Genomic DNA, 12,989 nt, shown 5'->3' on the forward strand with positions numbered 1-12,989 from the left:
GCCTCCTTCTGCAGTTCAGAGAGTGTACCCAAAGTGCACTCTTAAATTTATTTTTCTTTAAGGAAATATCTGATTCTGACATCTACAAGTCTCACGTGCCTATATTTGTTACCCTTCTCTGGTCTCCCTAGAAACATCCATTCTGCTTCCCCAGATGATTTTCCAGTGACTACCTATTCCACATGATCACCTGTCATCTCAAACCCTAGGAATTGTAGGAATGGTCCTTCTAATAAGACTGTGTACTCACTCAGATGAATGCATTGTTGCATGGATTAAAATTGATATAATTCATTAAAGAAGACTGGAGTATTTGAAGAATCATACCTTTCATTTTAACAAGAAAATATTTCTCAAAAAGCCAGTAGTTTATGATAGAAATTCAAACATATAAAACCTTTTATTGTGAAGCATCTGGTTTAAACCTAGCCAGCTTAGTATTCACTAGACATAATTACATCTAAATAACTATTTCCTTTTGTCTGTACCCAGTAAAAGGTTATCTCTGACATAAAAATTTTATGACTTTATGCTAACAAAGCAAATTCCCTATTGACCAGCAATTTTTTTTTAAATCACTTGATATGGTTTCGCTGTATCCAAATATCATCTCCAATTACATCTACGTGTTAGAGGAGGGAGTGGGCGGGAGGTGGTTGGATCATGGGGGCAGTTTGCTCCATGCTGTTCTCATGATAGTGAGAGTTCTCATGAGGTCTGATGGTTTAAAAGTGCGGGGCAGTTTCCCCCACCCCACCTGCTTTGCCATGGTAAGACATGCTTGCTTCCCCTTCACTTTCCACCATGATTGTAAATTTCCTGAGGCCTCTCAGCCATGTTTCCTGTACAGCCTGCAGAACTGTGCGTCACTTAAACCTCTTTTCCTCATAAATTACCCAGTCTCAGGTAGTTCTTTGTAGTAGTGTGAAAAAATATACCACTTTATATTAAACTCTGCTCAAAATCAACTTTTTCTATGAAACTCTCCTTTTATTAAGCAGGTTAGAAGGAGGCTAGCCACTGCGCCCTAATCACTCCTATAGAAATTTATCAGACCACACCCTTGCTCATGCACTCACTCACTCACAGGAGTTTACAAACTTGTCCCCCGCCTCCTTCACAAAGCACAACAGAACAAAATAGCTGCAGACAGAGCGTCAAGGGCAAGATGTCCCCTCCACACAGCTCGTGATTCTTTAGAATGAAATGAGTCTAATGTTTTAGTGGGAATTACTTGGTTGAAAGTAGGAGAGGCTGAGTTTGTCTAACCTAAGCCAAAAGGGAAATCACTGAAAAAAAAATTGAAGGACTTAACAGGATTACAGGGCAGCCAAAGAAGACATTTGGAAGCACAAGAATCAAGGCAGCAAGAACTGCCTGACAGTCTTGTTGGGCTCCCACTCATCAGTCTTTGCTTCACTCTGCTCCTCATTCCAGATCCAGGAAAAATCTACAAAAATACAAAAGATCATTCAAGACTACTATGAACACCTTTATGCGCATAAACTAGAAAACATAGAAAAGATAGATAAATTCGTGGAAAGATACGATCCTCCTAGCTTAAATCAGGAATACTTTCCATTGATTCTTATTGAAACCCTGACCCTTCTGCCTCCTTGTCATAGGAAACACAGGGCACTCTATTAATAGCCCCACTGGGCTGAAGCCCCATGGTGGAGAGGGGTTTACTCAGATTGAAATAAGGATGCTATGGAAAAAAGATGAAGGACTATTTTCCAGGTAAGCAAAAATATCAGTGAATCATCACCTTACATTTTACTGGAGATAGTGACATAAGTACCTCTAGAAGTCATTTAAGATACATAGGTACAATAACAGACAACATAATAAAGGAGAAAGTGCATGAGCACTGGAGGCAGAACCACCTGATTTACCACTTACCAGCTGGGTGACCAGTCCTTTCTGAGCCTCCGTTTTCTCATAGGTAAAATAGATCTACCAAATGAAGTGACCGTGGGAATTGCATTAGGCAATACATAAAAAATACTTTGTTCAGTATCTGACATGCAGTGGGCATTCTAAATATGAGTAGTTTTACTTACTTTGGTCAGTGTCATTGAACAATGCCAATTCTAAACATAGCAATTCTAAACATAGCAATTCTAAACATAACTCTGGAGCTTGTGGTTGCTTTTAGGCAAATACTGTCTCTTTGGAATGCCTGAGCCACTTTATATTAATAGATGTCATCCCCATTTAAAGTCCTTGGTGCCTTAAGTATTAATATTTGTCTTGATCTTTTCCTAACTCTTATTTAATTATTGTAGATTTCATTTTATTGTTTTTTTCACCTTTGTTGTGCATTTTTTAAAAAATATTTTAGCCTATTTCACCAGTACCACTACCACACCTCCCACTTTCCCTGCCATGTCCCTGCGCTTCCTTTCTGCATCCACATCAGCAAAGAGCACCCTTGTCTATCCAACTGTTCACTAGGACTTGTGGCTATCCTACTTATCCTGACATCTTTTCCTCAGCATCTTGTGCTGGAGTCTATCAATAGCCAGCCAAATAAATTATTTATTTATTTAATAAAATAAATAATTTTATTTTATTAAAAATTTCCACAAGGCGTGTCATCTTTTCAAAACAAAATAATAACTTTTAACAAGAGACCCCAAAAATCAAAGTAAAGATGCTTGACAATATTTTAATATCCATTTGTTCTTTGGGAATATAGACATTTTATATACATAAATTTAAGTTTATATTTAATATTACCTCTAATTTCTTTTTTTTATTTCCATAGGTCATTAAGGAATAGGTGGTGTTTGGTTACAAACAAAAAGCTTTTTCTGAAAGATAAATAAAATCAATAGACCATTAGCAAGATTAACCAAGAAAAGAAGAGAGAAAATCCAAATAAGCTCAATCAGAAATGCAATGGGAGTTATCACAACAGACACCACAGAAATACAAAAGATAATTCAAGGCTACTATGAACACCTTTATGCAAATAAACTAGAAAATCTAGAAGAGATGGATAAATTCCTGTAAAGATACAATCCTCCTAGCTTAAATCAGGAAGAGTAAGATAACCTGAACAGACCAATAAAAAGCTGTGAGTTTGAAATGATAATTTAAAAATTACCAACAAAAAAGTTCAGGACCAGACGGATTCAGAGTAGAATTCTCCCAGACTCTCAAAGGAGAATTGGTACCAATCCTACTGACACTATTCCACAAGATAGCGAGAGAGGTAACCCTCCTTAAATCATTCTATGAACCCAGTATCACCCTAATATCAAAATGAGGAAGGGATATAACCAAAAAAGAAAACTACAGACCAATATCCCTGATGAACATAGATGCTGAAATCCTTAACAAAATACCAGTTAACCGAATCCAACAACATATCAAAAAGATAATCCATCACGATCAAGTGGGTTTCATACCAAGGATGCAGGGATGGTTTAACATACACAAGCCAATAAATGTGATACACCACATAAACAGAATTAAAAACAACAATCACATGATCATCTCAATAGATGCAGAAAAAGCATTCTACAAAATCCAACATCGCTTTATGATAAAAACCCTAGGAGTTCAAGACCAGCCTGGTCAACGTGGCGAATCCCCATCTTTACTAAAAATACAAAAAATTCACTGGGTGTGGTGGCAGGCATCTGTAATCCCAGCTACTCAGGAGGCTGAGGCAGGAGAATTGCTTGAACCTGGGTGGAGGAAGGTTGCAGTGAGCCAAGATCACACCATTGCACTCCAGCCTGGGCAACAAGAGCTAAACTCCATCTCAAAAAAAAACCCAAAAAACAAAAAACAAAACAAACAAACAAAAAACTCAGCAAAATCAGCATACTAGGGACACAAAGGACATAAAAGCCATTTATGACAAACCCACAGTCAACGTAATACAGAATGGGGAAAAGTTGAAAACATTTTCTCTGAGGATTGGGACAAGACAAAGATGCCCACTCTCACCACTCTTCAACATAGTACTAGAAGTCCTAGCCAGAACAATAAGACAAGAGAAAGAAATAAAGGCATCCAAACTGGTAAAGAGGAAGTCAAACTGTCACTGTTTGCTAATGATATGATTGTTTACCTAGAAAACCCTAAAGATACTCACAGAAAGCTCCTAGAACTGATAAAAGAGTTGAGCAAAGTTTCAGGATATAAAATTAATGTACACAAATCAGTAGCTCTTCTGTACACCAACAGCGACCAAGCTGAGAATCAAATCAAGAGCTCAATCCCTTTTACAACAGCTGAAAAAGAAAATACTCAGGAATATAACTAATTAAGGAGGCAAAGGACCTCTACAAAGAAAACTCCAAAACACTGCTGAAAGAAATCATAGATGACACAAACAAATGGAAACCAAAAATTTCTTGATCTATCAACTTTTTCCACATCTACCATCAGCATCCAAAACACCATTATCTCTTAAATGGGCTTCTACAGAAGCTTCTGAATAAATAAATCTCCTTATATCTATTCCAGCTCTCCTCCAATCCTTTTTTTCACATGATAGCCAAAATTATTAAGCTGCAAAACCCTTGTCATTTTCCCCCAGCCAGGAACCCATCTGGTGGCTTTTCTTTCCTCATAGGCTCAGGACTAGGATCCTTGACATGGCCAGCCGGACTCTATTATGTGTTCTGGATTCTCCCTACTCTGGTAGCTTCATTAGCACATTTTCCTGGTGCTCAAAATTCTGCAGGCTGGTCTGTTTCCTGGAGATTTCTCCTCATCCTTCCCACATTGGAGGCTTCATGCTTCCAGTTGCTTCTGCCTTGAATGTTCATTCTACTGCTAACTTTTGCTCACCCTTCTGGTCCCAGCTTAGATGTTAGCTTCTCAGGGAACCCCTCCCTAATGCCCATGTCTGAATTAGATTTTACTGCTAACTGCACTCTCTACTCCTTCACAGCACTCACTGGGATTCTTAATAAGAATAATTTGTGTAATTTGTCAGTTTGTTTATTGTTTATCATACCCATCAGGGAGCAGGTTCCTTGGGAGCAGGAACTAGTTGATGCTCCAAAATATTTAATACATAAATGACTGATTATATAAACAAATATTTCTACTAGACATATATAAGGCATAGCAGTTGTGAGCATGGGCAAATTAAACAAATATAAATTAGAATATTTTTTATCTAAAAATTGTTCTCTGCGTTCACCAGATGTTTAGATATAATGATGTTTATTCTTTTTCTTTGTACACATTTATTTATTCATTTATTGACTTATTTATTGAAACAGACTTGCTCTGTACTCCAGGCTGGAGTGCAGTGGAGTGATCTCAGCTCATTGCAACCTCCACCTCCTGGGTTTGAGCAATTCTTGTGCCTCAGCCTCCCAAGTAGCTGGGATTACAGGTGCCCACCACCAAACCTACCTAATTTTTTAATTTTTATTTTTGTAGAGATGGGGTTTCACCATATTGGCCAGGTTGGTCTCGAACTTGTTACCTCAGGTGATCTGCCTGCCTAGGCCTCCCAAAGTGCTTGGATTACAGGTGTGAACTACCACTCCCGGCCTCTTTATACCTTTATGGATTGTTTTCCTTTCTGTGGGTTTTTAAAAATTTATTTGCTTATTTTTATTTTATTGTCTTATATATTTGATATAGAACCACTACCAAAAATGGGAAATGTTTTTATTTTAAAAATTAGAAAACACTCTTTAGGTTTTTAATATATGTAATTATTTGTATTAATATTATTAACAGCTTTTACTGAGGACTCGATATATACATCAGTCACCATGCCAAGCACTTCACAGGCATTTATGCTTCCCAATCATCCCAGAAGTAAGGAACTTTTATTATTATTCTCATTTTATAGATGAACAAAAGGGGACTTAGGAAAGTTCAAAAGTCTTTAAAGGCGATTTATCTGTTTTTCAGAACAGGCCCTTGATCTCAGCCTTCTCAAACCTCTGCTATACTTAAAGTGCAACTTAATATCTACAGCTTATTATGAAGTTAATCTCTCCAATATTTTCCTTTAAAAATATCCCTGGGCATTGTTAGTGCCCATAAACAAAGAACATAAAATACTTCTAAATATAAAACCCAAGGGTGAGGATAATAGTGGCTACTCTCTATAGAGGGCTTCAATAGTCCTGTGTGCTGTCTGGAGTGTTTCACATGTATTATCTCATTTAATCCTCATAAAAGCAATCTGCTAGGCCTCATTATTCCCCATTAAGGATGCGAGAAAAGGTTTGTCAAGGTTAGTTAAATCATCTGAATTTCCCTGTTATTTAAAGGCATAAACTCAAAGTAGAACCTGTGTACTTCTGATTTCCTGTTTCAAGGTCAAGCTCCCAACTGGTCTATAACATGCTCCCTCTGCCAGCACTCCTACCATCGCACCGCACCCATTCCCATCATTGCACTGCTGACCCCAGCGAGCCATCACTCCCTCTGACTCCAGATCAGACTCCAGGGCTCATTGGTATTCTCAGGAGCACTGCAAAGTAAATCACAGCATGTAGTCATTCAGGGCCAGACATATTTGCCACTTTTAAAACACCTCAGAGGATTCCTTCCATGGACGTCTTTTAAGTCACATGTTTGTCCACAAAATAGGAACAATCGCAATTCTCTAAATTTTAGAAGGAAGGATTTTAGTCTTTCCTTCTGAGAAATAATTTTTGTTGAAAGACACCCATTTTCATTACATGGCAAAATTTTCCACTTAATTGTTGTAAGAATGTAAATTTCTGAATTTTGAAAGCTCAGGTAGTCAAAGGATGTAATTGTCACCACCATAATCACAGGCTACCTATTATTTACTTGTTATGATACTAAGCCCTGCTGTCTTTCAATCTTAAGATAAAAACACTACTTATACACTTTTTAATAATTTTTTCAGAGCAGTATAATATCTATATGTGCCATGTGTGTATGTATGTGTATAAATACAACATATAGGTGTATGTGTATACATATGTATGTGTATTTGTATGTTTATATGTATGTATAAGTATATATATATATATGAAATGCATAAAATATATCTTTTTTCTCAAAATACTTCTATTTATTTATTTGGTTTTATCCAAGTTTGTTTGTTTAACGGGTCACAGGTAAAAGTTTTCTTTATGGTTGGCTGTCATTCAGTTCTCATCTGTTTTTGCTACCTATGATGCCAGGTCTCTAAATCCCAAGGTTGTCAGTGACTTCATGGGGTTAGTTTGAGTTGGTGGAGATGTGAGAGAAAGGTGGTGGTGTTACTTAAAAGGAACCATAAAATCTGTTCTCCCAAAATTCAACTTAGAACACTCCCCCTCCTTGCCCCCCACACTATCATTTCAGGACCTTCCATTTACAGACCTCAGTTTTGGTTGTAAAAACCATATTAAATGTCCAGTGTGCTTCACTTAATGTAAGAGGTTTAGTTTTCTAATGCAGGAGATTCACTATGCTTATACTGTCTGTGACCTACATTATAATAATCATGCTATACTTTATTTACCAGTCAGTCTACTTGCTTGCATGGATGACTATATAACACAAATCTTTATTCAACTTTTATTGTGTTTCTTTCTGCAGCTTTGAAACAACTTTAAAAGGACCCAAGATTCCAGTATTTATTCTAGTATCTGAGTTTAAATAACAGAGCAAGTTTATTTTCTCTCTCTAAAAATGCCACCATTTCCTTTCCATCCAGACTGTTCAGAAACAATCTTTCCCAGTGGGACCCCAACAGGAATCAATTGCTTAGGAACCAGTGTTTCTAAGCAAGTTTTGCAAAATGTTCTCATTCAGCCCAGGGCTTTAGAGACAGCTGTCACCCCTCTGTGCTCTGAGAGCTGCCTCTCCTTGCATAACCCCCAGTGTGCCAGGGCTCCCTGGTTGGCGTTCGGTCCATGCAAGTTATCAGAGTCCTTTTCAGTCTTCTTGAGGAACTGTGAACTCCTTTATTCTACCTACTGTGTGAAGCAACACATGTCTATACAACTTTCTCATTAGCCTTGGCCAGGTGGCACTGAGACACTGGTGGTCAGATAGCAAGACTGAGATGGGCTGTCTGCCATGAACACTGGGGCCTCCTCAGATTGTGCTGCTGATCCTCCATAGAATAATTAACCCTCCTTACAGAAACCAGGGGAAGAGCAGATGAAGGGGAATGTACCTATAGCAGGAGTGGAGTGGGAGGATCCCCTGCCCTAGCGAGAGGAATGAAAACATTCAAAAGAGTAGATACACACCATGGGTTGAAAGTTTCCTAGCTAGGCCTGTGCTAAGAATTCACATCCGTGATCTCATTTAATCCGCTCAACAAGCACACAAAGGGGTAGTATTATAACTATTATCCCCACGTAGTTTTTTATATTTATATATATGTATAATATAATACTACCTCTTTCTCTCTCTCTCTATATATATATGTATATATATACATATATAATATTTAATAATACTACCTCTCTCTCTATATATATATATATAAAATTACTATTATCCCCAGGTAGTCTCATATATATATAGTAATATTTACCATTACTATATGTGTGTGTGTGTGTGTGTGTATGTGTATATATATATATGACTACCTGGGGATAATATAGATACACACACACATATATATATACTCTTTTATATATATATGTTTGTGTGTGTGTATATATATATATAAAATTATTATCCCCAGATAGTCTCCTATATTTATATAGAATAAATATTTATATTTTTTATATATAAAATATGTAATATATATTATATATTTTCTATAAAATATATTTTACATATAAAATTTTATATATAAAATAAATATTTCTTCTATATTTATATGGAAATATATATTATATATAATATATAAAAAATAAATATTTCTTCTAAATATATATATTTATTCTATATTTTTGTATATATATAAAATAAATATAGAAGACTACCTGGGGATAATAATACTACCTCTCTCTATATAGTGTGTGTGTATATATATATCTCAAATATATATCAAAACATAATTTATCAAAATGTAAATCATTATATATAATATATATCAATATATAATTATATATTATAAATATGTATGTATATATTTATATAATATATATGTAAATTCAAGTAGTCCTCATAAAATATGGAGTATATGTCATAATTATCCACAGCTTTACAGGTAGGGAAACTACAAAGGAAAATTTGTAACTTTCCCATGCAGATAGTGTATGCTGACTGCATGAAATTTAACTGAAACCCAAGCAGTCTATTCTGGAGCACACATGCTTGACACTACAGCTCTGTCGAGTGACATGCGCAAATGGAACAGCTAGATAGTGGTAGGTCTTGATGTGAAACTGAGGACCTCAATTCATCAGCAGAATGTTTTCTCAACTTACCCTGTAGTCGGCTGCTTCTAAGATGGCTCCCAATGATCTGTGACTCCTGATGTTCACATCCTTGTGTAATTCCTTTCCTCTGAGCATAGACCAGCCTAGGGATTTTCTTCTAATGAATGGAATATAGCAAGAGTGATGGGATGCCACTTCCAAGATTAGATCAAAAAAGACTCTGATCGCCATCTTGTTGCACTTGTTCTGCCTGGCTCTTCTTGCTTGCTTTGATGTAACAAACTGTCATGCCATGAGCACCCTATGGAGGGGCCCACAGGGCAAAGAGCAGAGGGCAGTCTGCAGCCAGCAGCCAATTAGAGACGGAGGTGCTTGGCCCCACAACCCAGCAAGGAATTGAATCCTGCCAACCACTGTGTGAGTGAGCATGGACGTAGATTCTTCAGACTTCAGTCAGGTCTGGAGATGACAGCAGCCCCATCAACACCTTGATTACAACCTTGTAAGAGACTCTGAGCAAGAGGCCCCAGTTAACCTGTGCCCAGATTCCTGACCTGAAATTATGAGATAATAAATGTTGTTTTAAACCACTAAATTTGTTATTCAGCAAAAGATAACTAATGTGTGCCTCTTTGGTTTACCTAGAAAAATAACTCATACTAAACTCAAGATATTATTAAGCAGTCAAAGAATCTGTTGAGAATCACCAAATTCCCACTTGGATATAAAACTATGTATCTAATATTTACCATAACCTAGATATTTACTGTATGCCAAGCACATTGTTAAATTATTACTAATTTAACTAATTACAAATACAGTCATCCCTCAGTATTTTTGGGGAATTGATTCCAGCACCTTCAGTGGATACCAAAATCCGGGCATACTCAAGTCCAGCAGTCAGCTTTGCAGAACCCACTGAAATGAAAAGTTTGTTCTTCATATATGTAGGTTTCATATCCTGTGAGTACTGTATTTTTGACCTGTGTTTGGTTGAAGATGTGAAACCCGCTTATATGGAAGGCCAATTGTACTTATTGAAAAAATGCCCTATGTAAGTAGACCCATGCAGTTCAAAACCCGTATGTTTAAGGGTCAACTGTATAGACATTTAATCTTCATGCCTTTATGAAGTCAATTTTTTGTTACAATGATTATATTCATCAGATTTTAAGTATTTAATAATGATTTTGTGATGTTCATTTCCAGTTGCCCTCTTAATCAATTGTGTAACCTCTTACTATCTCTATTTTTATTTAGATCTTGCCTGGGTTCTTGGTCTCCCTGTGTTATCCAAGCTTACCAAAGGTCTTTTCAGTGTACACACATTCTTCTGATCTTTTGCTTTGAGATTTCTTATATTTTGACCAGGAACAACATCACATTAAGAAAATGATCAGTCTCTGCTTCTATGAGTGCACATAGTGCTTTAGATACAGAATCTACAGCTTACTTTTTGTAATATCAGCTGCACAAATGATTGCTGGTTCAGGTCATTTATGATTAGGGACTGAGCTTTCTTTTGCTGGTTTTATCACCCTTTAAGGTTTTTACTGTTTCAATTCCGAATCCTCTATGCTTCTGAATAATGGAGCAACAAGGGTGGGTGGGTGCAAACTCTTTCTTTTTAATTAGTAAGTAGAATAAAATTGGACCCCTCACCCCACATTGCAGTAGTGGGCATGGCATCTTGTCATTAACACACAAACCCCACCTGGTTGCATCAGGTCGAGGTGTTCCTGCTTAAGTACTTGATGCTCACTATAAACCCAAAGTGAATCAGTCACACTGAGTATAGTAGTTTCATTCATTGCTTGTTAAAGTTTCTAATAGGTGCAGAAAGGTACCTGCTTTAGAGAAGGTGTGCCACCATCAACATCCTCATATGCTCAGTTTTCTAGGTTCTTCAAGGTTGTGTACTCAGGATTTTCACACCAAGATCAGAACTGAATAAGCCACATGGCATTCCTATTATTTGGGATAAACAGTGTATATTCAACCTTGTGATGGTTAGTCTCATGTGTGAACTTGAATAGGCTAAGGGATGCCCAGAATGCTGGTAAAACAATATTTCTTGGTGTGTCTCTGAGGCTATTTCCGGAAGAGATTAGCATTTGAATTGGTAAACTGAGTAAAGCACACAGCCCTCCCCAATGTGGATGTATACCATTCAAACCATTGCGGGCCCAAATAGAATAAAAAGGCAGAAGAGTGAATTCCCTCTCTCTGCTTGAGCTAAGATGTTCATTTTCTCCTGCCTTTGGATACAGTGTTCCTAGTTTTGGGACATCCAGAGTCAGACAGGGAATTATACCACCAGCCTTCCAATTCTCAGGCCTTTAGACTCAAACTGAATTACATCATTGGTTTTCTTGGTTCTCCAGGCTGCAGAAGGCAGATCATGAGACTTCTTGGCCACCATTACTACTGAGCCAATTCCTTTAACAAATCTTTTTGTATATATTATTGGTTTTGTTTCTCTGTAGAACCCTAACAAAAACACATATGCATTTCATTTGCCCAGTGCAATCTAGAGATAAACTTTCAGTCCCTTTATACTTTATAATAAAAAAGGATTTAAAAATTGGTGTTTAGTTTTCCTCCTTAGATAAACATTTCTAACATAATTGCTGAGCTCCTTATATTCCATTCCATTTATTTTTTCTGTATGAGTTTTATTGAAGTTCTGTTTAAGTTCAGGCACCAGGCCACTGAAAAGCACAGAGCATTTAGGCATTAACAATTTCTTTAAGGCACTCATGCCAGATAACTATTTGCATGTTTTAACATTTAAACTCTCTTTCCTCCCCTTAACCCTTGCAATGAAAAACTTGATTTCTGAAGGAATTGATTGAAGATGGGAATTTCTCTTTCTTTGGGTTCTCTAAAAGCTAGTCTCAAAACCACCTACGGATGAAGAAACAATGACTTTGGTATTATCATTGAAAAAGAGAGCCTTGCATTTTTCTACTCTGAGGCTATGTTCAAACCCCAAACAGATTATTATACAAAATGAATGGCTTGATTTTCTATTGATCAGTTTGGATTACTAAAAAAAAAGTATGTACATACATACATATACATACAAAATACATGGTTCTTGTATGGCAAGAAAATTGTAACATGACTATTTTTTGGGAATGTGTGAACCACTTTAGTTTTCTCAAGGTTTGGGGAAAGGGGAATGAGGGGAAAAGGAAAAATGAAGGAAGACTCAAGGGTTGTAACCACCCAATGGGTTCACCTTGACCTCTGCCTAGACAGGGCCAATTTATCAAGACAGGGCAATTGCTATAAAAAGTAATTCATGCAGAGCTGGTTGTGAGGCAGAAAGGAATTTTTTTACTACTCAAATCAGTTTCTCTGAGCATTCAAGGATAGGAGTTTTTAGGGATAACTTGGTGGATGTGGGGCAGCCAGTGAGTCAGGAGTGCTGATTGGTAGGGTCGGAGATGAAATCACAGGGAGTTGAAGCTATCTTGCGCTGAGTCGTCCCCGGGTGGGGACCGCAGGATCAGATGAGCTAGTTTATCTATCTGGGTGGTGCCAGCTGATCCATCAGGTGCGGGGTCTGCAAAATATCTAAAGCACTGGTCTTAGTTTTACAATAGCCGTATTATCCCCAGGAGAAATTTGAGAAGGGTCAGAATCTTGTAGTCTCCAGCTGCATGACTCCTAAACCGTAAGTCTAAT

Source organism: Aotus nancymaae, unplaced genomic scaffold (assembly GCF_030222135.1).
Source record: "Aotus nancymaae isolate 86718 unplaced genomic scaffold, 86718_ANA_hifiasm-v0.15.2.pri h1tg000008l, whole genome shotgun sequence".
Taxonomy (NCBI): Eukaryota; Metazoa; Chordata; class Mammalia; order Primates; family Aotidae; genus Aotus; species Aotus nancymaae.